The sequence below is a fragment of the Pongo abelii genome, chromosome 7 (assembly GCF_028885655.2).
Source record: "Pongo abelii isolate AG06213 chromosome 7, NHGRI_mPonAbe1-v2.0_pri, whole genome shotgun sequence".
Taxonomy (NCBI): Eukaryota; Metazoa; Chordata; class Mammalia; order Primates; family Hominidae; genus Pongo; species Pongo abelii.
Window position 1 is genome coordinate 149768608 of NC_071992.2, and position 24163 is coordinate 149792770.

Sequence of the window (24163 nt, forward strand, 5' to 3'; positions counted from 1 at the left end):
CGCCCGAGGCTGAGTCTGGAATGTCTTGTTTTGTTGTGTCATTAACACAGTGTTCATTTTTAAGGCCTGACTTGGGAACGGGTGCCAAGAGCATTCCTGAGGGGTCAGAAGGGAGTGTGTTTATTGTCAGGCTACAAAAGTAACTTCCTTCAGTAATCCCTCAAGTACTCAGCAAACCTTCATTAGGCACCCACTACTATGTACCAATCACTGCACCAGGCCCCAGAGATGCAGAGAGGATCAATTAGCTATAATCCCTATCCTTGGACAGCTCCCAGGACTGTGGGAGAGGCTGACCTATCAAGGGACAGCTCCCAGGACTGTGGGAGAGGCTGACCTATCAAGGGACAGCTCCCAGAACTGTGGGAGAGGCTGACCTATCAAGGGACAACCCCCAGGGGTAAGAACAGTGACAATGGAAAGCCCAGTGCACTGTAGGGTAGAGATGGTGACGCAGAGGGGTGGCCTCCAGGCTGCTTGAGTGCACTGGCCCTTTATTCTAGGGAATGTGCTAAAAGGACACAGTTACTTCTCCAAGAGGGCCTTTTGCAAAGGTATTCTTTTGCAATTCATGATTTTTTTTCCTAATTGCAAGACTCACTTATTCCTTTCAAAAATCTTAAACGCTATGAAATGTGTGAGTCCAACAGTAAACATTCCTCAGAGATAACCAACGTTGGCTGTGTGCATTTCTTCAGCATTTTCTTGCAGGCTTCAGCATAACTAACACTCCTGGGGGCTTACTGTACCCTAGACCTCCTAAGAAGGCAGCATGCAGCTGCTCACTAAGGTAAGTACCATCTGCGTGTCCAGCTTACACACAGAGAAATTGAGACACACTCAGAATGAGTCACTTCGTCCAGATCACGCAGAAAGGAAATAGCAAACCAGGACTCAAACCCGGGATATCAGGCTCCCTCCAAGCCCTTAATCCTGAGAGGCAAGAAGTCAAACATGGCTGGGCATGGTGGCTCGGGCTTGTAATCCCAGCATTTTGGGAGGCTGAGGTGGGAGGATTACTTGAGACCAAGAGTTCAAGACCAGTCTGGGTAACATAGTGAGAGACACCATCTCTACAGAAAAAATTAAAAATTAGCTGGGCATGGTGGTGCATGACTGTAGTCCCAGATGCTCAGGAGGCTAAAGTGGGAGGATTGCTTGACCTCAGCAGTTTGAGGCTATTATGAGCCATGATTGTGCCACTTCACTCCAGCCTGGACGACAGAGCAAGATCCTGTCTCAAAAAAAAAAAAAAAAAATTAGTCCAGTAACTCCCCCATCCTCACCTGGCTAGTGTAGGAGCCAAGGTCTGCACCCAAGCAGTCTTATTCCATAACACTTGGACTTAACCACACTCTTTGCTGCCTTCAACCTAATGATTAAATATGTATACTTACATGAAAACATTATTTACCAATGTCTCGTGGTGAACGGGATGTTCTGCACTTCAAGTAGGTCTTGTATCACTCTCACTGTTATTACAAGCAAATCTGCCTCCTTCACTTCAAGGTCAATTTGGCAATCCAAATCTCAGCATGCCATTGTTGATTTGCCCAGTGTCTTCTTTACGATTTTTTGGGTGGTTTCTGATGATCTGCTCTTGCAAACAATGCGTCCACAGAGATCTCGGCAGAGGTTGCTGAGAGTTGCATGAAGACTGATTCCTAGAAGAGGGACGGCTGGGTCAGTGGTGTGCACCTGCACGCCCTGGCATACCTGCCCAGAGCCCCATGCAAAGATTTCCAGGGCTCATTTTCATCACCTAAAGAAAGAATGTCAGAGCCGGGTGGTGTTTAAAGGCTTTTCCCCACCATGGCTGGTGGCGGGACCCCATTTCACGGTTTTCACGCACTGTGCATTTTTATCTGTACTCCTAGATGACTTTGGGAAGGTCATGATCTAAAAAGGAAAAAAAAAAAATCAATCATGCTATCAGCAAAAGCCACGGTGCAGTCAGCAGCTGGCATTTCCAGGAGGCTAGTCGTGGCTTGGCAGTTCTTGTGTGTAAGTTACACAGTGGTGCCTCTTCCTCCAAGCAGCCCCAGAGAGCAGAATCCCAGCTGGATTTCAGCTTCTCTGTGCCCCCATGGCCAGGCGCCCTTGTGCAGTGCACAGCCTGACCAACCTCACACATTTCTCTAGTTAGAGCTGTAAGCTGGATCCCAGCTGCCTGGACTCAAATCCGATCTTTAAATCCTATTAACCATATGCCCTTAGACAAGCTACTTAAACTGTGTGTGTCAATTTCCTAGTGTGAAATAGAAGCTGATTATAATAATAGTGCCTCCTTTATAGGGCACAGCAGCAGCAGTGAGGAATTAAGTTAAAATATCAAAAGCCCTTAGAAGAGTACCTGGCATATAGCAAACACTCCATAGATGTTTGCTACTAAGCAACTAATAATCCTACTGTGCCATTATTTAAGGAGGCCCTACCATTCCACCACAGGGCTTTATTTTTCTCCAAATACAAAGACTTTCTTGGCCTTTAACGGAAAGATGCTGGGTTTGGGAACCAGAGATAATGGAGCTGGAATCCCGGCTTCTTTCCCTTCCATCCTTGTGACTTCAAGCAACTCCCTTTGCCGATCTGATCTTTACTGTGCAGAGGTTTGTTTCTATATTGGAGACCTAGCAGTGTCCCTGGCAAGGAACTGCACAGTGGATACTGGTTTCTCTCCCAACTCAGGGCACTAGGACTCAGCACAGGATGGAAGGTGAGGGTTTGGGTCACTCCCCAGGAGGGAAGTGGGAGGTGGAAGAATCCAGAGAGAAGCACACATTTTGTTCCCAGTGCAGCCTTGCCAACCTCTCCAAGGTCTGCCCCAGGGCCGTCTCAATGCCCAGCCCCTGGCAGGCTTCCACACGCCAGGCCAGCATTCCTGCACTTCCAACCTTGCTCATTCAAGAGCCAACACTTGCACCACCTCCTCCTGGAAGCTTAGAACCTTTCTCCAAACTAGGATTATTCCCTCCTAAGACCGCTCACATCTTTTAGCTTGTGCCTTTTTTGCAGGTGCTTTGATTCCACTTGTACTTCAACGGTCTGTGAGCTACTTCTATTCTCTTTAGGAGACTGGCAACTTCCTAAAGGCAGAGGTTGGTGTAATGGGGATGGGAGCATTGGCACATGGTGAGATTGGGGACATTGGAGTTGTGGCTTTATCATGGAACAGTTCCAGGGTTTAGTTCCTAGTCCCAACTCTCACTAAGCCAATATCCTTGGGTAAGGCACTTAACATCTCTGCTTTTCTTTTCCCTCCTTAGCATGAATTGGGGGACAATTGGCCACCATTATGGAGTGTCTACTCTGCCTTGCTCTGCACCTGTGGATCCTCAGAACAAGGAAGCTTGGTTCTTCTCCTTCTGCCCGTTTTGTAGGGGAGGAAACAGTGGAAACTCAGAGGTGCAGACATGTGCCTAAGGATATACAGAAGATAAGGAGCAGAGCTGACATCAGAACTCAAGCTTGCAAATGTGTATGCGGGCCACCATGCCACATCTGCCACCTCTCTCACAGCACTGCTGGGGGAACAGGAGAGGCATTGGAGGTGGCGGGCTTTGCCCTACTACACATGACATACTCATTTTAAATAAGGACTTTGATCTGGAAGCAGGATAGGGTATTTATTGCCTCAGCTCAGCTTGATTTGGGCTCTTCTGTCCCACAAATGACACCAACCCTCACCGGCCTGAAGGCCTTGCCTGGAAGAGAAGGAGCAGTGGCGTGAAGTCAGAAGAGGTGCGTTTACCTGCCAGCTTTGCCTCTGTTTGTGTTCTCTCCCTGAGCCTCAGGAATCACATTTCAGTAATGGTTTTGCTATGAGAATTTGGAAGCAGCATGTGTAAAAACCCTAGCTCAGACTGGGCACTGGATAGACATCAGCAGTGAAGATTCACTGAGTTTGCGCCAGGGCAGGCAGTGGAACAGGTACATTAATGCATATCCCAAATCCTCACAGCCACCCAGAAGTAGATCCTGTTACTGTCATCACGGCTACCCGATCAGAAAACTGAAGTTCCGAACAAGGCAAGAACTGCATTGTGAGTGGATTTTCAACCCAGGTGAGTCGGCAGACATGTGTAAATGCTAGATTTGACCATTTAGTTCATGACACAGCACAGCCCACGAACTTGGAGTGTTTACATGAGAATTCAGAAATGCAGACTCAGAGCAGGCATTGGCTGGGTCCATGTCCTTTTCCCCCGAGCTGTCTGCCCCTGGGCTGTTTATAATGTTGCTGGAGTTTACTTAATGCCAAGTGAGTAACAGACTGTTCACCAGCACTTGTTTTGTGACTCTCATTTTTAAACCGAGTTGGAGTCTAACCCGATAAGGCCCGACCCAGTAAACAGCCTATGGAATGACAAACATTTCTGTTAGCCAGCAACGGCTGCACATGATGCCTCCCATTGGCTGAAACTGTGCCTTTGTAAAAGAGATGGTAGTTTGGGGATGACGTAAACAAGGGTAGAAAAAGTCAATTCCTGCAAAGCTTTTTTTTTTTTTTTTTTTTTTTTTTTTTCTGAGACGGAGTCTTGCTATCTCCCAGGCTGGAGTGGAGTGGCGCGATCTTGGCTCACTGCAAGCTCCGCCTCCTGGGTTCACACCATTCTCCTGCCTCAGCCTCCCGAGTAGCTGGGACTACAGGCGCCCACCACCACGCCCGGCTAATTTTTTGTATTTTTAATAGAGACAGGGTTTCACCATGTTCGCCAGGATGGTCTCAATCTCCTGACCTCGTGATCCACCCACCTCGGCCTCCGAAAAGCTTTTTTTTTTCTCATCTTACTGTATCCATCCCTTTTACGTGGACTGGAATGTTGGAAGAACATTACAGTGACAGGTGTCTGGGTTTGGGCTGTGTGACATCAGGCAAGTCACTTATCATCTCTGAGTATTACTGTCTTCAAGAGGAATAATTACACATATCCACCTGAGTGGTGAGGAATAATAAGACAGAAAAAAGCAAAGACAGTGCTGACAGATGGGCAATGCTTGATTTATGTTAATCTTTTTCGTTTCCTCACTGTTAGGAGTAATTTTATCTGTTTCTTTTTCAGAAATGCACTTTGAAGAGACATGCGTTCGTAAGAGGTCGCTCCTGAGAATGTGACAAAAATCGCTGTGTGCCACCTGGCTTTCTTCTTTGTGAGTCTATATCTAGAAGCAGGCTAGATTGATGCTCTGTGGTATTATTCTAACCAACAGCAAGCTGGGCTTGTTGGCTCATGCCTGTAATCCCAGCACTTTGGGAGGCCGAAGCGGGTGGATCATGAGGTCAGGAGATCGAGACCATCCTGGCTAACACGGTGAAACCCCGTCTCTACTAAAAATACAAAAAATTAGCCAGGCATGGTGGTGGGTGCCTGTAGTCCCAGCTACTCGGGAGGCTGAGGCAGGAGAATGGCGTGAACCCAGGAGGCGGAGCTTGCAGTGATCAGAGATCACGCCACTGCACTCCAGCCTGGGTAACAGAGCAAGACTCCGTCTCCCCCCCCCCCAAAAAAAAAAAAAAAACCAAACCAACAGCATTTATTGAATACCACTATAAGTTTGGCTCGATAGAGCCAGGGGCTGGGGAGTTGAGGAAAACCTGGTACTGCAGAAAGGAGCTTACATCCCAGTTGGGGAGGCAGGAAGCTCTGGCCTGAATAAACCAGGGATTGAAGAGACAGGCACAGCCTGTGAGTATCTCCAGGGAGTTATTCCTCCAGACTGTGGGGATCTGGGGATACTTTCTGGAGGAGGTGGCATGTTCAGAGTCCCCCAAACATGAGTGAGCCTGCTACTGGCAGAGACAGGGAGAAAGGCATCCCAGATAGAGGGAACAACAAAGGAATGGCTGTGCTGTGCAATTTGTGAAACAGTCATGGCGAGCAGCAGCTCTCAAACTCGAGCTAGCATTGGAATCGCCTGGTGGGTGCATTAAAACACAGACTCCTGCACCCCACGCCAGCACCAGAGCTCCCAACTTGGGCACTCTGGAGAGCAGCCTATGAGTTTGCATTCTAACAAGTCCCCAGGTGCTGTTGCTGCTGTTGGTCCACACGGGAAGAAGACATTGTAGAGGAAGCAGATGGGTTGGATGGAGCCAAAGCATGGAGGAATGCAAGCACCCGTCTGGTGCATCGCTCACCGGCTATAGCCATCAATGTGTTCATTCAGTCCTTTACTGAGCAAGCAGCACCTCTGAGCCCTACTGTGTGCTAGTACAGTGATGGACTCTAGGTACACAGCGATGAATACAACAGTCTGGGTTTTGCCATATCTTTACCCTGCTGGGGCTCTCAGAGGAGGATGGATGATATCCCACGTGACGTCACAGGCTGATGAACCTCTGGGCATCCAGGCACAGAAGGCAGGGGCTCTGGAGGTGAAAGTTGCCTTCAACCTCATGGCCCTTTAACGAAATTTAATGTGTCTTACCCATGTTAAATTCAGTTTGGTTTAAATGTTTCTTCATACATAGTGAACTATCACCTAACTGGATGTGTAAACAGGCTATAACCAACTCTAGTACCAATCTCTGGGTTTCAGCCAATCACAGACGGCCAACTGTTCAAAGTTCAAAACATGTTCAAAGAAGGCAAATGCCAAGCTAGAACCCATCCAGCTGTTTCTGTACCTTACTTCCGTTTTCCATATGTCACTCTCTTTTTTCTGCCCATAAATCATCCTCTACCATGTGGCAGCCTGGAAGCGTCTCTCAACCCATTCTGTTTTGGGGATTGCCCAATTCAAGAACCATTTTTCAATTCAATTAAATTCTGTTACATTTAGTTTTTCTAAAGTTTTCCCTTTAACGCCCAGAACACCCTGTGGTGTTTAAGGGAAGAATTGCTGCAGAGCTGACTTTCCTAATAATGAAGGTGATTGAGTCTGTTTTTTGCAATATAGGGTCGGCTGCCCCAACTGAGACCAAAAACAATATGATAGAAACAAAAAGATTATTTATTTCTCTTTTCATGCAATGGTCTGGGCTTGGGAAATTCCTGGAAGAAATTTTTCATGGGGGCCCTGGCTCCTTCCCCTGTACTCCTCCACCCTCCCTGGGGTGTTGTTTCATCCACAGGGTTGGTGATGATTTACGGCCAGGTGCCCCAATGCATAACTCGTGGCCATGTTGCATAGAACACAAGGAGAGTGGTGCTCTCTGGAGCCATGCAACACAGTGCTGCCTCTGTGAGGAGAGAAACAGGAAAGGAGTGTGAAGAGGACATCCCTTCCCTTTTAGGGCTCACCCTGGAAGCTGTGCACCTCACTTCTGCTCATAAACCACAGACCAAAACCATCCTGTGGCCTCAGCTGGCTACAATGGAGGTTGGGATGTGTGATCTTTATTCTTGGCAGTCTTGTATTCAGCTGAACCCCAGCCACTTAATGAATGCAATCTATCCTCTCTTACTTCATTCTTTTAGAGTAAGTTTTGTGTAGCCATTCTCTCTAAGATGTCCTACTCCATCGCCTTGCCTCCCTCTTTTGTTTATTGAAGAGATACAGATATTTCCTTGTGGACAATTATTTTACCCCATCAAAATTCTCTGCAAACCTTCTAGAATTAGATCCATTATTCTCAATTCTAACTTTTCAGCAGAATCACTGGAGGGGTGAGGATGAAGATAGGGGAGGCTCTTAATACTGATGTTCCAGCCTTTTTGCTGGAAAAACCAATTTAATTTGTTTGTGGTAAGGTTGAAGCATCAAGAATTTTGTAAAGCCCCCACTCATTGCCCAGGTTTAGTTCTTTTCCCTTAAAATATTAGGTTTCGGCTATTGGCCAGTGAGCTGAAAGTTGAGCCATAGTGAACAGGAGGTGTGCAAAGGTATGCATTGAAATGTTGAGTATTGGGTGCACAAAAACTGGGCCTGACATAAACACTCAGCATCCACAAGTGCTTGCCACACTGCCTCTGAAATGGAGCCTCCATCCTACTGGCCCTCAGGTGTCAACTCTTTGAAAATTGATCACCAAGTGTCCTGTGAAGATGCAATCTACAGCAAGTTTCTCTGTAGTGGGAGGGGAAGGAAGATAGGTTTAAATAGCAATGTCAAAAAGAAGGGGGAAAACAAAAGATATTCTTTGGTGGTTATCTGGAGCCGTAATTTAACTTCCCTCTACAAAGGTTGTATACCCTTAATTATAGTGGGTTTTCTGTATTTATGTATGTATATGCATCCATTTAATAGTCTGTGTTTATAGGTTAATACCCCAAATGACCCTTTATTGGGATAAGACAGAATCATTCTTCAATTCCCTGCATCCCTGTTCACATACCCGATCCTCCAGATGCTGACTTGCTTGTCCTCTCTTCCTTGAAACATTCCCCTCAGGCTCCACGTGCACAGTGAAGAAGCAGGCAACATGGCATCAGCCAGGTAGAGAACCCATCTGCATAATAAAATATTAGGGTGGGGCAGCCAGTTTCCTCACAAGCTATGCAAACAGCACACCTAGTCTAAACCAGTACTTCCCTCGCTATGCAAATGGCCTACCTGCTCCAACCAATCCTTTGTGTCCTATGTAAATCAGACACCACCTCCTCAAGCTCATCTGTAAAACCTCCTGCACTTTGCCGCAGACTGGAAGACCCACTCAGGAGTCCCTCTCTCTCTGCAGGAGAGAGAGCTTTTCTCTTTCTTTCACCTATTAAACCTCTGTTCTTAACCTCACTCCTTGTGTGTCCACATCCTTGATTTCCCTGTCATGAGGGAACGAACCTCGGTTATTACCTAAGATGATGACGATGCTTCATCCCCACTGGATGTGAAAGATGAAGAATGCAGCTCAGATTGCAGCTGGCAGCCGCTTTGTGATCAGAAAGGAATGAGCCTGTGGATGAAGCCAACACAGTGGAGGGAAGGATGGAGACATGGAAGAAACTGGGCCTTGTTGATAGCCATAGAGATGCTGAATCAAGCCTTTCCTGAAGCCCTTTCTAATTTCCAAGATTTTCAGATATTACACCAACAAATTCCCTTCATCATTCAGTCTGGTCGTTGTATGTATATGCTGTTTCTTATAGCTAAAACAATTGTAGCTTTTGTGAGATATTATAGTAGGTTCTGGAATATAGAAGATACATGCTCAAGTTAGCTACCATATGCCCTAGAGACTGCCAGGCTCAGAAAACCATGCATGCCACCAACATATCTGTCCCTCAGCATTTTTATGTAGACAAAATCAAGTTAAAATGAAAACCATGGATGGTCTTAAGTGGGCACAGAAATCCTTAGCCTCCTTCAGTATTATGGAGGGGGCTATCTAACCTTTTTTTACTTTCTTGAAGGTAGAGCTGATTGGGGTGGGCAGTCAGTGGTGCTAGTATATAAGCTTTCTGCTTTTTTTCTTTCTCTTTTTATTTTTATTACTATTATTATTTTTTGGCTGCTTCTCTGAGTCACTGCCCAAGATTGTAGGACATCTTATTAAAATGAGGTGATTACTGAAATTAGCTCTAACTTCACATGGCCCTGCAAGAATTGGGTGAAGTCTGAACCCTGGAGATAGTCATCTCTTTCTCAAGAGTCAGCTACATGCACACTGGTCTGAATATGATCCTTCACTTTGTCCAAGGGTAGGAAGCATTAGTCCCTTTGTAATGATGATTATTTTTGTTTGAGGGTGGGTGGGTAAATACTTTTGGTGTCCATATTCTTTTATTGAAAATGAAAATGTATTTTATTTCCTGATAATGCCTTATCTTTATCAGCCTTTATTGTGAATTATCCCATTGCTATACACAGCTTGCACAATCTTTGAAATCTTGCACAAAAATACCTTGGGGTTATAAATTCAGTCACATTTGAATTGATTGTGGTGTAGATGAAGGTGAATTCAAACTAGGTCTCTGAATAGCTGTGTGGCCTTGGGAAAGTCACTTAGCTTCTCTGAGCCATTGTTCTTCCTGAGGAATGGGGAAAAGGGTTGTGTTAGGCCAAGTAATGGCCCCCAAGATCATCTGGGTCTTAAGCCCTTAAACATGTGAATGATACTTTATATGGCAAAAGGGATTTTGCAGATGTGGCCAAGCTAAGAATTTTGTGATGGAGAGATCATTCTGGATGATTCAAGTGAGCCCTAATTGTCATCATAAGTGTCCTTATAATGCAAAGGGGATTTGGCAGAGAAGAAAAGGCGATGTGACCACAGATACAGGGATCAGAGTGATGCGGCCACATGCCGTAGAGTGCCAGCAGCCACAAGAAGCTGCAAGAGGCCAGGAACAGATTCTGCCCTAGACCCTCTGCAGGGAGCACGGCCCTGAAGCCACCTTGATTTTGGCACAGTGAAATTGATTTCTAAACTTCTAGCCTCCAGAACTGTGAGAGAAAACATTTCTGCAGTTTTAAGCCACACAGTTTGTAGCAGTTTGTTACAGCAGCTCTAGAAAATGAATGCAAGCATCGCCTAGCACAGTTAGAGTTCATGAGAGAACACCCAGCCTCCCAAAGTCTACTGCTCTGAAATAGCACCTAGAATGTGTGTCCAAAATTCAGATTCCCAGGCTCCACCTGAGAAATACAAAACCGGAATGTTTAGGGGGTGGGCCCTGGGCAGCTGCATTTTTAACAAGCTGCCGGGTGATGCATGTGATTGGGGAGCTCCAGTTCTATCATCAACATCAAGCTTGGCCCTCCCAGCAGGCCTGGGAGACAATTACCACTGAAGAACCCAGGGAAGCTGGGAGCAAAGGAAATCTCCAAGGAAGAAGGCTGGATGAGTATAATGTCTGGGCATATAAAGTTTTTATCTATATTTTCATCTGCATATGTAGAGTGAAGACACAGTGTACACGCATTAAAATAACCTAAACAACACCTGCTCTATAGAAGAAAAAGAGAAAATAATCCACACTTGCCACTTGAATTATGTGGGTGGTTTTGCTTGCTCTTCCTTCCCTCCATGAGAGTGTGCCCCTGGTGGGTGTGAAAAGGAGACAAGAGCCTGTTCCTTAAGTTCCCAAGTGCTCACATGGTGTGGGACCTTTCACAACACCAGTGCCACTCCAGGATTTAGCCAAGTGTATTTTGATAAAATGTGGCATAAACCGTTTTTGCTATGTATTGTGTATAACTGTGCAGAGCCATTGAACAGTTATAGGGGGAATAAAGTGGCAAAGACCCTGTCCTTAGGGAGCACACATTCTAACAGGGGGAGCCAGGCAACACAAAGAATAAACAAGGAACTAAACAGCTTGTTAGTTGGAAGTTAGTTCAGAAGAAAAATAAAGCCAACTAAGGGAAATCTGATGAGTCAGGTTGAAGGGAGGTTTCAGTTATCAATTGCCACATAACAAACCCCAAATGTAATCATTTAAAACAACACCAATTTATTATTTTTTGCAATTCTGTCATCTGGGCTGGGCTCAGCTGAGTGGTTCTTCTGCTCCATGGGGAGCCTGCTGGTGCTACACCAACTGAGTGGGCATCTCCTCTCACATGTCTGGCACCTAACCTGAGATGGCTAGAACAGTCAGGGGTTCTTGGGAATCTCTTTTCAAGTGGCTTCTCCACCAGGCTAGCTAGGGCTTCCTCACAGCACGGTGGTCTCAGGAGTGGCAGATTTCTTACGTGGCAGCTGGATTTCAAGAGGGAGGAAGGGGAAGCTCTCAATGTGACACATGGGCAGGTACGGTGTTATTTCCACCACATGTACTGGTGGATGGAGTCAAAATCCAGCCCAGAGTCAAAGGATGGGAAAAATCTTGCTGCCTTTTGCTATAAGGAGTGGCATGCACATACAAGGAGGGAAGGTATTGGAGGCAGCCATCGTTGGAAACTACCCTTCACAGGGAGGGGCAGTCTTTTGTATAGGGGAGGCCTCACTGATAAAGGTGCACATAAAGCAAGGCCAGAAAAAAGTAAGGGAGACAGCAATATGGATATGTGGGAGGAAAGAATTCTAGGCAGGCTGGGCATGGTGTCTCATGCCTGTATTCCCAGCACTTTGGGAGGCCAAAGCGGGTGTATCACTTGAGGTCAGGATTTCAAGACCAGCCTGGCCAACATGGCGAAATCCTGTCTCTACTAAAAAAAATACAAGAACAAAAAAAAATTTGGCTGGCTGTGGTGGTATGCACCTGTAGTCCCAACTATGTGGGAGGCTGAGGCAGCCTATGTGGGAGGCTGAGGCTTGAACCCAGCAGGCAGAGGTTTCAGTGAGCCAAGATTGCACCACTGCACTCCAGCCTGGGCAACAGAGTGAGACTCCGTCTCAAAAAATAACAGAATTCTTGGCAAAGGGAATAGCAGGCGCAAAAAGCCCTGAGTCAGAAACATACTTGGCATAACCGAGGACCAGCAGGGAGTCCAGTGGGGCTGGAACAGAAGATGTGAGGCCAAAGGTATGGAGATGAGGTTGGAGAGGGTCTAGGTTGGCCATGGGGCATTGATGGCATCAGTGCATTTGGGGTCTTAGGGGCTACGAAAGGACTTGGTTTTAACCCTGAGAAGATGTGGTGTAGAGTGACCAGCTGACCCAGTGTGTGCAAGATGGAGACGATTCCTGACATATGGGAATTTCCATGCTACAACCAGGAAATAGACAAAAGGGAAGATGCAGGAAGACTCAAAGTATGAGGCGATTGCAGTACCCTAGGCATGGGAAGATGGCAGCCTGGCCCAGAAAGGTAGTCATGAGGCAATAAGAACAGACATGGGCAATCCCTGCATGGAGTGGTTTCCCCCAGCTTCATGGCATGGGCAACTTACAGGCTTCCCAAGGGTAATTTTGATTATACAAGACTTCAATATAACCAGTTATAACTTAACTGCTGCATAAAGTACAACTTCCTTGATGCCATATGTTCAGCAATGTCCCCTGGGTCCCATTCTGCCCAGCAGCCACAGGCAAATGGGCAGGGGTTGAATCCAAGGGGTCCCCATCATGAGGCTTCCCCCTGCCCCATGGCAATGTAGAATCTCCTCTGCCAAGCTGGTTTCAACTTCCTCCCACTTCACAGCTGTTAGGCCTTAAACTCTAGCCTTAAAGAAGAAACACAGCACTTCCAGGAAAGCCCAGGAAACTGGCACAGGCTCCCTGAACTCAGTGATTCCCCTGCTGGTTTTCTTCTCATGCCATATGGGCCAGCTGAGGCCAGTTCCCACAGTCTGCAAGGAGACTCCACGGTTCTTGGACACGTGTGAAGGGACCACTTCCCCAGTGGGAGCCGTGGGGGCCCCCTGCTCTCTGTGTCCATGGGTTACTTTGGCAGTGGTTCCCTAGCACTGGCCTAGGGACTAGACATTCAGAAAGAAATGGGGCAGCCCAGCCCCGCCCCTAGGAAGAGAGGTGCAGCCCGCAGGGAGGGAGACATCACACACACTGCAACAGTTCAGTTGCAGGGAGCCAAAGTTCTGACAGACGGAGGGCCAAGGGGATGGGGAGGCTGAGAGGAGGCCCGGGTTCCTTCCTGGAGAAAGTGGCAGACAGAGGAGGACTAACCAGGGGCAGAAGAGGAGAGGACACATCCCAGGCATCCCGACAGCTGGAGTGGGAGCAGGAAGCCCCATGCCCGTGGTGTGGGGGTAAAGAGGCACAGAATTTCAGTTTTGCCAGAATGAGAAAGTAAGAAGGGAAGGAGCAGAAGGAGAGGAAGAGAAAGTTGGCCTCCTCCCTATAGCAGGGAGCTTGTAGAACTTTCCATGCCAGAAAGAGACAGGGGCATCTTTCCCTGAACCATCCCCCAACCCCAAGCCTTTGGCCACCTGAGCACCCAGCGGAGGCCCCTCCGCCTGCACCTCACACTGCACACGAGTACCCTGCACCCGCCTCTCAGCACTTTGCACCCTCCCCTCCCTGCTCCACCCTACCTGCCAGGAAACAAAAGGCGCTTTCTCCTTCCTCCTATGACCCACTTTCCAGGGCCAAGGCAGGCTGCTGATTTGATAACCTCGGCCATAGGTACCCTTCCCACAATAATATGTTTGCTCACACCCGGATTCCAGCAGGGCAGGGCCCGATAACTGGAGTGATCTACACCACAGTGCCTCAGATGGGAAAGGAAAGGGGCCTTCCTCAAGGTCCCTCAGGTCCCACCAGGCCTGGAAGTCAGGTTTCCAGACTGAGTCTCCCATCACTAAAGGTAATCAAGGATCGACCATGGAAAGATAGAGATGGTCAGGGAGAATCGGGACCAGCCAACCTCCAGTCTCCATCCTCATAGGGTCTAATGCCCGAATTCGGTGTCTACCTCCTTGTTTATTCACTGCCAATCAGTCTGCAAGCATTCGCTGAGTGCCCCTGGGTGCCAGGCAAAGATGGGGCTGGCTTCCACTCCCAGCTCTATCTCTCGCCAGCTGTGCAACCTGGGACACATAGCTTGTCTCTGTGCCTCATCTACAAAATGAGAATTCAGAGTTACTGTGAGGGTCAGAGATAAGGCACACAAAGTTCCCTGTATACTGGAAGTGCTCAATAAATGCTAGCTGTCGTCATTCCTTAAGACATGAAGAGGTCTGAGAGCTCTGGAAAGTTCTGACATTATAGGGTATCTCTGCTGGCATCCCACAGCCCAGGAGGCCCTGGTATTAGCAACTTGCTCCTTTGCAGGGAGACAGCCGGTCCCACTGAAAATGTAGACACCCTTGTGGCCACACGTCCACCTGCATGCGCGCACGCCTCACACTCAGCCCCCGTGCCCTTATTACAGCAGTAGCTTTGAGGAGGCTATTATCCTCCCCAATTGTATAGACACAGAGGTAGTGTGTCCAGGGCCACCCGGAAAGCATGGAGCAGCAATAAGTATGAAGTCCAAGCCTCTCGATTCCACAGACGTGGTGCCTGGGCCATTTCCAGACACATCCATGCATCCCATAGTGCTGCTCCTGGAGTGTCCTTCCTAGCTGTTCAAGCTCCAGCATTTCCTGCAGGCCCCAGTTCACAGGGCCCTCCCCGAGAGGGCTTCCCGTAGGCCCTAGCAGAGTTTTAGGTTTCCCCTCAACTCCTGCAGAACTTGCACGTGGCTGTATTATGGCCTTTTGGAAAACCACCATTAATTACCTGTTTATGTCTCCATTCCCCTGATGTAGAGCTGCCCAAAATCCAAGACCTTGACTTGAGAGGCAAATCTGTTATCTTCCGGACCTTATCACGCTCTGCCCTGGGTCACAGTCATTTAGGTTTCTGCCTCATCTCCCTAGCGGGCTGTCTTCACTTTAAAATATTTTAAAAACCATTTTTGTGTCTATTAGCCAGACTTTTCCTAGCCACAACTAGGTTGAGGCTGACAGTTTCCAAACCACAGGTTGGGGGCAGAGGCAGGAGGGGAACATGCTGAGGGAGAGGGGCAGGGGATTGCCATGGCCTGGGAAAGTTGGGGAGAGGGAGGAGAGAAGAGAAGAGGAAGGAGGAGAAGGAAGGAGGAAAAGAGAGAAAGGAAGAGGGAGAGAGGAGAAAGAGGAGAAGAAAGAGGAAGAGCAGAAAGAAAGGAAGAACCTTAATGCGTATAAAATGCACAGTGAAAACAGGGTTGACTGAGGTTCAAATGTGCCTCCCTGGGCAGCTCTTTCTCCAGCTCAGCTCTGGCTTCCCAGGGCCTTGTTTCTAGGTGCCCCTGTTCCAGGCCCACAGAGAGGCTCTTGTGTGGCTGATGCAAGTCAGCCATGGAGAAGATGTTTCCAGTAGGCTCTTTGCTAGTGGAAACCTGCACCTGCCTAGGGTCTGGGACCACACTGTGATGGGCAGCCCAGCTGTGGGCCAGATCAGATTCTGAGGCTGGCTTTGGCACCAGCTGGCTGTGTGACTGTGAGCAGGCTACTAGGACCTTTTGAGCCTCTATTTCTTCCACCATGAAACAGGACTAGTAATTCCCAAGCCACAGGGACCTTATCAGGGTTAAATGAAATGATGGAAGCAGAGTCTGGGGCACAAGGTGGGAGGGGGCTAGGAAAATGGTAGCTCTTTTCCTGTGAGCACCATGGTGACAGCTCAGAGATGTGTGAATGCAGCCCAGGACATGCAGCTCCTCTTGCCAGGACTTGCGTAACTGATGGGATTTGTTGGGTGATCCTATGACCTGTGGAGCAGGAAGGAGCTCTGGCAGTGGGGAGTGCCGGGGAGAAATCCACAAACCAGGGAGCTTAAAACTGCACGGCAGAAAGTTCTGAGCGTCAGAGATGATGTGGCTAGTGCCACAGTCTGAGAAGTTCTCATTTTGAATTCCAGAGTCTTTGGGGAAACAGAATCATAGGTATGTGTTTCTAAGAAACTCAACTCAAATGGACTTAAGGCACAAGGAAAATACTCTGACTCATGTGGCCCAAAATTCTGAAGGGCTGCGAGCTTCAGGCAGGGCTGGATTCAGGTATTTACACATTGTCATCAGAATAGCATGTGTGTGTGTTTGTGTGTGTGCTCGTGTACGTGTGTGTGTGCATGTGTGTGCCTGTGTGTGCACACACGTGATCATGCATGTACCATGTCCATGTGCCATGGCTCTGCTCTCCTTTATGTTGTCTTCAATGTCAGGCAGACTTCCCAAGCAACGATTAAGTTTTGGTCTCGCAGCAGCTTCAGGCTTGTATCCTACCCAGTTACCATTTCCTATAGAGTTTCAGCAAAAGCCATCTGGGCAACTCTCATTGGACTGGTTTGGGTCATAGTCCAATTAGAGTCAGTCACAATGACCAGGGAATGGAATGTTCGCCATGGCCAGATGCACTCGCTGGCTGAATAATGTCTACGCACCATCCCCTTCCCCTATGTCCACATCCTAATCCCTGAAACCTGGGAATGTGTTACCTTCTATGGCAAAAGAGGCTTTACAGATAGATTTAAATTAAGGATTCTGAGATGGAGACGTTCTCCCCAGTTATCTGGGTGGCCCTGGTATAATCACAATAGTCCTTATCAGGGGAAGTTGAGAGAGAAGAGGTGGCCTTGGAAGCATAGTTTGAGCCATGGTTTGAGATGGAGGAAACGACTCCACCAAGGAATGCAAGCAGCCTCTAGAAGCTGGGAAGGGCAAAGAAATGATTCTCCCCTAGAGCTTCCAAGAGGGAGTTTGGCCTTGCTGACACCTCTTGATCCAGCAAAACCCATTTCAAATTTCTGATGTCTGGAGCTCTAAGAAAATACACTGTTGGCACACCTGTAATCCCAGCTACTCAGGAGGCTGAGCAGAATTGCTTGAACCCGGGAGGTGGAGGTTGCAGTGAGCCGGGATGGTGCTACTGCACTCTAGCCTGGGTGACAGAGCAAGACTCATTTCAAAAATAAATAAATAAAAAAAATACACTGGTGGTATTGTAAGCTGCTAATTTTGTGACAATTTGTTACAGCAGCTGTAGGAAGCTCATGCATCAGGCTGGCTCAAGTGTGCATCTCTGGAGGTGGGGCTGGGGGACAGAGAGAGTCCCCCAAACGAGATGGACTGAGTGGGAAGGAGGGATAGGACCCAAAGGCAAACAAAGCCCCTTTACCAAAGAAAGGGGGGGTGGGAGATGGGCTGGCGAAAAAGAAGGCAGAAGTCACAAAGACACAGAGGCATTGTGGGGTTCCTTTCGTAGGAAGTTCAAGATCAGGCAAAACAAGCTCATGGAAAGTGAGATTGGGGTTGCTTCTCAGAGAAGCGCTGGATATTGACCAGGAAGGAGCACCAGGAGTCTGTGAAGCCGGGGAATGTTCTCTGTCTTGACTTCAGTGGTGGCTTCACGATGTATACCTATGTAAAAAATTCTCACTCTTAAGATGTACATCCACTTAAGATGTACCCACTCTGTGCATTTTTCTCTCTGGGTGAGTCATTCCTCAATTAAACAGCAGTTATTGCAGGGATAATTCATGGCAGCAAAACTCTGCCATTTGAACCCAACTAGCTGTCTTCTCTGTGCCATAATAATATTTATTCATCTCAATCTTCACTCATTTGACAGAGGAGGAAACCGAGGCCCACGTGGTGAGGTGCAAAGCACAGGCGGAGTCATGTAGCCAGACCCAAGCCTGTCTGCTGTGCCCTTCCTCAGCTCTGACTGCTTTGAGCTGGCCCAGTGTCCTGCTCTGCAGGCAGGGGTGGGTAGCCCTCACCGGCACTGCCCCCACCACCGGATGTCACAGTTACTCCTTGGGGCCTCCTGGGGAGAAAACATGAGTTTCTTCTTTTTTTTCAGTGCTTTTGGGCTGCTAGAAACTTCTGATCCCTCACTCACCTCTGCGCTCACTCACCTCTACGCTCACTCACCTCTGCGCTCACTCACCTTCTGCTCTCATTCACCGTCTGCTCTCACCCACCTTCTGCTCTCATTCTCCTTCTGCTGTCACCCACCTTCTGCTCTCACTCACCTTCTGCTCTCATCCACCTTCTGCTCTCACTCACCTCCTTGGGATCTGGTGCCCAGCTGAGGTCTCACAGCAACCCTTGTTACTGCCCCTATGGAAACACAAGACCTCTTGGGGCAACGAGGTGGGGGTGTACCTACTCTCAGCATGCCTTTTGGTATTCACTCCCTTTTATTCATTCAACAAGCATTTCCTGAGGTCTCAAGAATTGGGGGTACAGCTGCAAACAGGGCCTCACGGGCCCTGCCCTCAGACAGCTGACAGTCTAGATGGGAGACACACAGTAGCCAGGTGAGAAACCATATGACTCCACAGATTACCCAGGCACCTGCCATGTAAGGGGGAAGCCACCTGGGCACCCAGGAAGCCCCTGCTGCTCACAGCCATCCTCTCCTCACCTTCAGCACATACTTTGCCTTAAGAGGGAGAAGGAAACTAAGCTGGGCAGCACACACTTTGCCTTAAGAGGGAGAAGGAAACTAAGCCGGGGGTATTAAATGAGGTCTCAAGTCCTCCATCGTCCAAATCCTCTGAATGGCAAAGCCAGGCTTCTCCCCAGCGAGAATCCGGTGCCCTCCCTGCTCCAGGCTGGCCCGCTGCAGTCAGCCTCCTCTGAGCCTCAGCTTCTGACTTCACGGAGGCCCTGCTATCTGCACAGCACATGCCCTCAGGTCCAGAAGAGACTGGGCAGAGCAGGTGTTCGTATCCATTTTTCAGACCTGCAAGCTGTGGCTCAGAGAGCAAAGAGTCCCACCCAGGGTTACTGTTGCTGGTGGCAGGGCCTGGCACCTAACATCCATGCACCTTGGGGTAGAATTATAGGCCTGTCTCCTCCACTGAGCTGGGCTCCAGGAGGGCTGGGGCAAGGTCTGCGTTCAACTCCTAAACCCCAAGTGGGCCCTTAGCTGGAGTCTGGGAAACCAGGGTCTTTTCCCCGTCGGGACTTGCCCAGGCCATGGGTGCTTGTCACTGCCTGGCACAATCCCAAGGCCACTGTTCCAGGCTGGAGAAGGGGAGGGCGGTGGGAAGGCTGAAGGCAAGGGAGGGCTGAGCCTGGAAGCCACCTCCCATCTCCCTCCCACATGGAGACGTGCAGTGCCTCACGCCCCTCCCAGGAATCCCTCAAGGCCCAGAGGTGACTCAGCAACACGTGAGCTAAGCTGTCTGAGCTGAGCCCCGCCTCTTGCCAGATGCAGAGCCCAGTGGGTGGAGGGAACGTGCCACCCGCCACGTGCACCCCTGCAGCAGCTCAGCCTGCAGCAACAGAGCCCCCCCTGCCTCTCCCTCCCAATCTCTCTCCTCTTCTTTGTGGGGACCTCACATGTTCCTCCTGCCTCCATTCAATGCTCACCTCACTCTACAGGCATTAAACGCAGGACTGGTGGCTTGCTGTGCTGATGGTGCCACAGAAGCTACCTCCTGCAATCCTCTCAGGCCAAGTGGGGAAACTGAGACTCAGAGACAGTTTGTGACTTACGCAAGGAACTGAGATTCAAACCTAGCTCAGCCTAACCCTGAAGACTGTGTGATTTCTCTCTCACGAGCCATGCTGAGTGGGATCATTGATATGCTCTACCCCTTTTTGCCCATTTTACAGAGGGGGAGGGAAGACTGAGGCACAGGGAAGGGAGGTGACTGGTGGAGGAGGGAAGGGACCAGCATAATATTGTCCTAGGACAGAATGGTGGCTGTGTCCCCAGGACACTGTGGCTGACACTGGGACAGACTCCCTGCCCTAGGAATGTGTGGTGAATGAATTAGTAGGTGCTGGGTGTGCTCTTTCAACGTGATGGTCACAGGCCACATGTGGCTGTGGGGCACTTGACATGTGACAAAGAAACTGAATATCTCATTTGATTTTAATTTAAATGTAAAATATCAATACTGTCTACAGTTGATATATTTCAAGACATACCGCATCATTTACACCATGCTTTAGCACTTGTAGAGCAGTTTATAGCCTCCATCTGCTCTTTCGATTCTCAAAACTCACCAAGACCCACATCTCCACTTTCCAGAAGAACGTGAAGTTCAGAGAGGTCAAGAGACTTGCCCAAGATCGCACAGCCAGGAAATGGCAATGCCAGAGAACCTGGCCACCCTGACTGTCTGCCAAATCCCTTTACACTTTGTGCTTTAGTCACAGTCACAAGCATTTATATGGCAGGTCCACCTCTCAGTGCTATGCCTGCATTACCTCAGTGATTCCATCCACTTCCCTAGGGGAAAAGGACACCAGTGTTAAAGTTCTAAGATGGGGAGACACAGACAAGCTGAATTCCTTGCCCACTGCTGCCTGGTTAGAAATCAGCAGAGCTGGGGTTTGCATTTGAGGCTCTGGAGCTGGACTCCGACCTTTGTTATTACGTGAGCGGCCTTTGAGTGGTGTGTGGGGCGTGCAGAGTCAGCAACGCTCCCGTCACTGAGCACCTTGGGTGATGCCTGAGAGTCTCTGAGCACTGGGAAGCCACTGGGAGGTATTGAGCTCAGACCATGGGACTTTAGGAGAGGGCTCTGCTGAGGTCTGGGGAGGGACAGCTGGGATGAGTTCAGGACAGGGGGTGCAGGGGGAGACTGCTCAGTAGCCAGGCACTGGCCACAGAAAGGAAAAAACAGAATGACTAGTTAAAGGACTTGGCTGCAAAGCCACGCTGTGCAAGGATGCTGTCCCAGCACAGATAGGGAAGGGACACAGCCCAGAATCCCAGGTGGCAGCTGCACTGCCATGTGGAGGAACAAGAAGGCCAATGCAGAAAGTGGCTGGAGGCAAAGGTGCATGGTGAGGAGCAGGCGGGGTCTGTGGGTGGAGCCCCCTATGGTGCCACAGGCTGCTGCCCAGGGCCGGCGACCCAGCAGAAGGACACAGAGACTGCAGACAGGAGGCTCCAGGACACAGGGTTTCCACATGGCTCTGCCCTTGGTGGCCTGAGGCCGCCTGTTTAACTCCAAGCTGCGCTGCAGCCTCCTACCCAACCAAGGACACCAAACATACCTTGTTGCAGGTTTCAACCAGACATACCAATGGTGACAGGGAAGATGCCTCCACCTGCATCTTCCATCGCTCATGGCTCTGTGAACATTCACTTTAAGAGAGGGACAAAAACCTAAAGGGAAAACAAACAAAAAGCGTCAGGTGATTCTGCTTGTAAAAGGCTGACATATGATTAACTTTGAAGAAGGCTTAAAAGTAGCTTTATTGGGTAACAGTACAAAAAAATACTTATTTAAAGGAACTACTTATTTAAAATTGCAAACCTCCCACACACCTCATGCCCTGTTCTTTCCCACTTCTCTTCCTTTGTGGCACTGATCAGGGTTTCATATGCAGCTTTATGTAAGATACAAATTTATTTTGCTTAAAGTCTATCTTCTTCCATTGGAAAGTGAGTTCCACGAGAGAAGGAATGTTTTGGACTTTCTTGTTCACCATTGAACCTTCGGAGCCTAGAACTGTGCCTGGCATATAGCAGGTGCTCCATACGTTTCTGTTCAATAAATGAACGAAAGGGTGGCAACAAGAAAGCAACAATGCAACAGTGATAACGTGGCACCCAGGGAAGGAGGTGAGGAAGTGTCTTTGAGGCCAGCCAATCACCGGGTGTCATGCATGTGACATGCATTCAGGGGCTGCTAGGGACCAGGCCCTGGGCTAGAGCTTTAGAGAGGTTTCAGGCAAGGAGAACATTGTCTGCTAAGTCACAGTATCTGGCTAGCGCAGCTAAGGTCTCAGGTGAGGCACATTAAACTCAGCTCAAGGCTATGAGCAAGGCGATGAGCAGGTTTGCCTGCTGCAGGCCGCGCTAGCCCAGCTTTTGGCAGAAATAGCAGGGAGAACTGCCCCAAGCAAGGAGGCGAGGGGCTTCCTGGCCTATTTTGTGTGCTGGCCATTCCTGTCTGCTTCTCCCCCACCTCACCGAGCTTCCCCTTTTGCCCTGGAGACAGTCATCAGTGATTTGAAGCTGGGCTGGTCACTGCAAAGAATCTGGAATCATTTCTAGGAGTTAGAGCTGAGAAGAAAGTGATGAGATGCAAGAGGCAAGACAATGCCAGGCTGGTCGTGGTGGACACAGAGTCCTAGAAGGGGCAGCTTGTGCCACAGAGGGGCCAGCAGAGCCATATCTCCTCTGTGAGTGTGCTTCTGTGTAAAACAAGTACCGCAAGTTCTAGAGTCAGACAGGGCCACGGTCAAATCTACCAGTGGCCCTTCCGAGCTCTGTGACCTGGAGCCAGGTACTTTTCCTCGCTAGACTCTGGTTTTTTGCACCTGTGCATGAACATGTGCCCAGACATATACACACACACACATGCACATGAGAATGGTATATTTTTGCCTCACAGGGCTAATGTAAATATTATTAAATGGCATACATATAAAGCTTCCCTTTCCTGCTTTGAGCTCAACTTTTAAATTCTTTTTAAAAAGATTAATAATCAATAATCAAGTGATGCGTATGTATTGCAAAACAATTATTAAAATGAGATAAGAAGAAGAAATTTAAAATCACCTATCATCACAAGAATGAGAAGACAAGCCACAGGCTGGGAGAAAATATTTACAAAAGACGTGTCTGATAAAGGACTGTTATCCAAAATATGCAAAGAACTCTTAAAATTTAATAAAGAAATAACACAATTTTTTTTTAATGGGCAAATGACCTGAATAGATACCTCACCAAAGGAGACACACAGATGACAAATAAGCATATAAAAAATGCTCAACATCATAAGTCATCAGAGACTTGCAAACTAAAGTCTAATGAGATGTCACTATTAGAATGGCCAAAATACAAAACACTGGCAAAACCAAATTCTGGAGAGGACGTGTGGAGCAAAAGGAACTCTCATTCGTTGCTGGTGTATTAGTCTGTTCTCACACTATAAAGAATACCACCTGAAGCTGGGCGCAGTGGCTCACACCTATAATCCCACCACGTTGGGAGGCCAAGGCAGGTGGATCACTTGAGGTCAGGAGTTCGAGACCAGCCTGGCCAACATAGTGAAAACCCCGTCTCTACTAAAAATACAAAAAATTAGCTGAGCATGATGGCAGGCACCTGTAAGCCCAGCTAATTGGGAGGCTGAGGCAGAATTGCTTGAACCTGGGAGGCGGAGTTTGCAGTGAGCAGAGATCATGCCACTGCACTCTAACCTGGGCAACAGAGTGAAACTGTCTCAAATAAATAAATAAATAAATAGAATACCAACTGAGACAGGGTAATTATAAAGGAAAGAGGTTTAATTGACTCACAGTTCTGCAGGCTTACCAGGAAGTGTGGCTAGGAGGCCTCAGAAAACTTAACAATCATGGCGGAAGGCGAAGGGAAAGCAGGCACCTTTTTCACAAGGCAGCAGGAGGGAGTGTGTGGGAGAATGAGGAAGTGCCACACTTTAAAACCATCAGATCTCGTGAGAATTCACTTATCATCACGAGAACAGCATGGGGTAAACTGCTCCCATAATCCAATCACCAACCACCTGGTCCCTCTCCTGACACATGGGGATTACAATTGGAGATGAGACTTGGATGAGGACACAGAGCCAAACCATATCAGTTGGTGAGAATGCAAAATAGTACAGCTATGTTGGAAGACAGTGTGGCAGTTTCTTACAAAACTGGACATACTTTTACCATATGATATGGTTTGGATCTGTGTCCCTACCCAAATCTCATGTTGTAATCCCCAATGCTGGGGCCAGCTGGAAGGTAACTGGATCACGGAGGCAATTTCTTGTGGTTTAACACCATCCCCCTTTGGTGCTGTTGTCGTGATAGTGAGTTCTCATGAGATTTGATTGTTTAAAACAGTGTGGCACCCCCCTTCCTCTTGCTCTGGCCATGTGAAATGCTGGCTCTCCCTTTGCCAGCAAAATTGAGCAAAAGTT

General features: G+C 48.4%; 1 long non-coding RNA gene across 1 annotated transcript; it reads right to left on the reverse strand.

Annotated features, from left to right (window-relative positions):
- Positions 1-1792: 1792 nt before the first annotated feature.
- Positions 1793-23642, reverse strand: LOC129047556 (uncharacterized). Its single transcript, XR_008509323.2, has 3 exons — positions 23545-23642; positions 21273-21384; positions 1793-1899 (listed from the first exon to the last, which is right to left on the reverse strand). It is a non-coding gene; the product is annotated as an uncharacterized LOC129047556 (long non-coding RNA).
- Between the last annotated feature and the right edge of the window lie 521 nt (positions 23643-24163).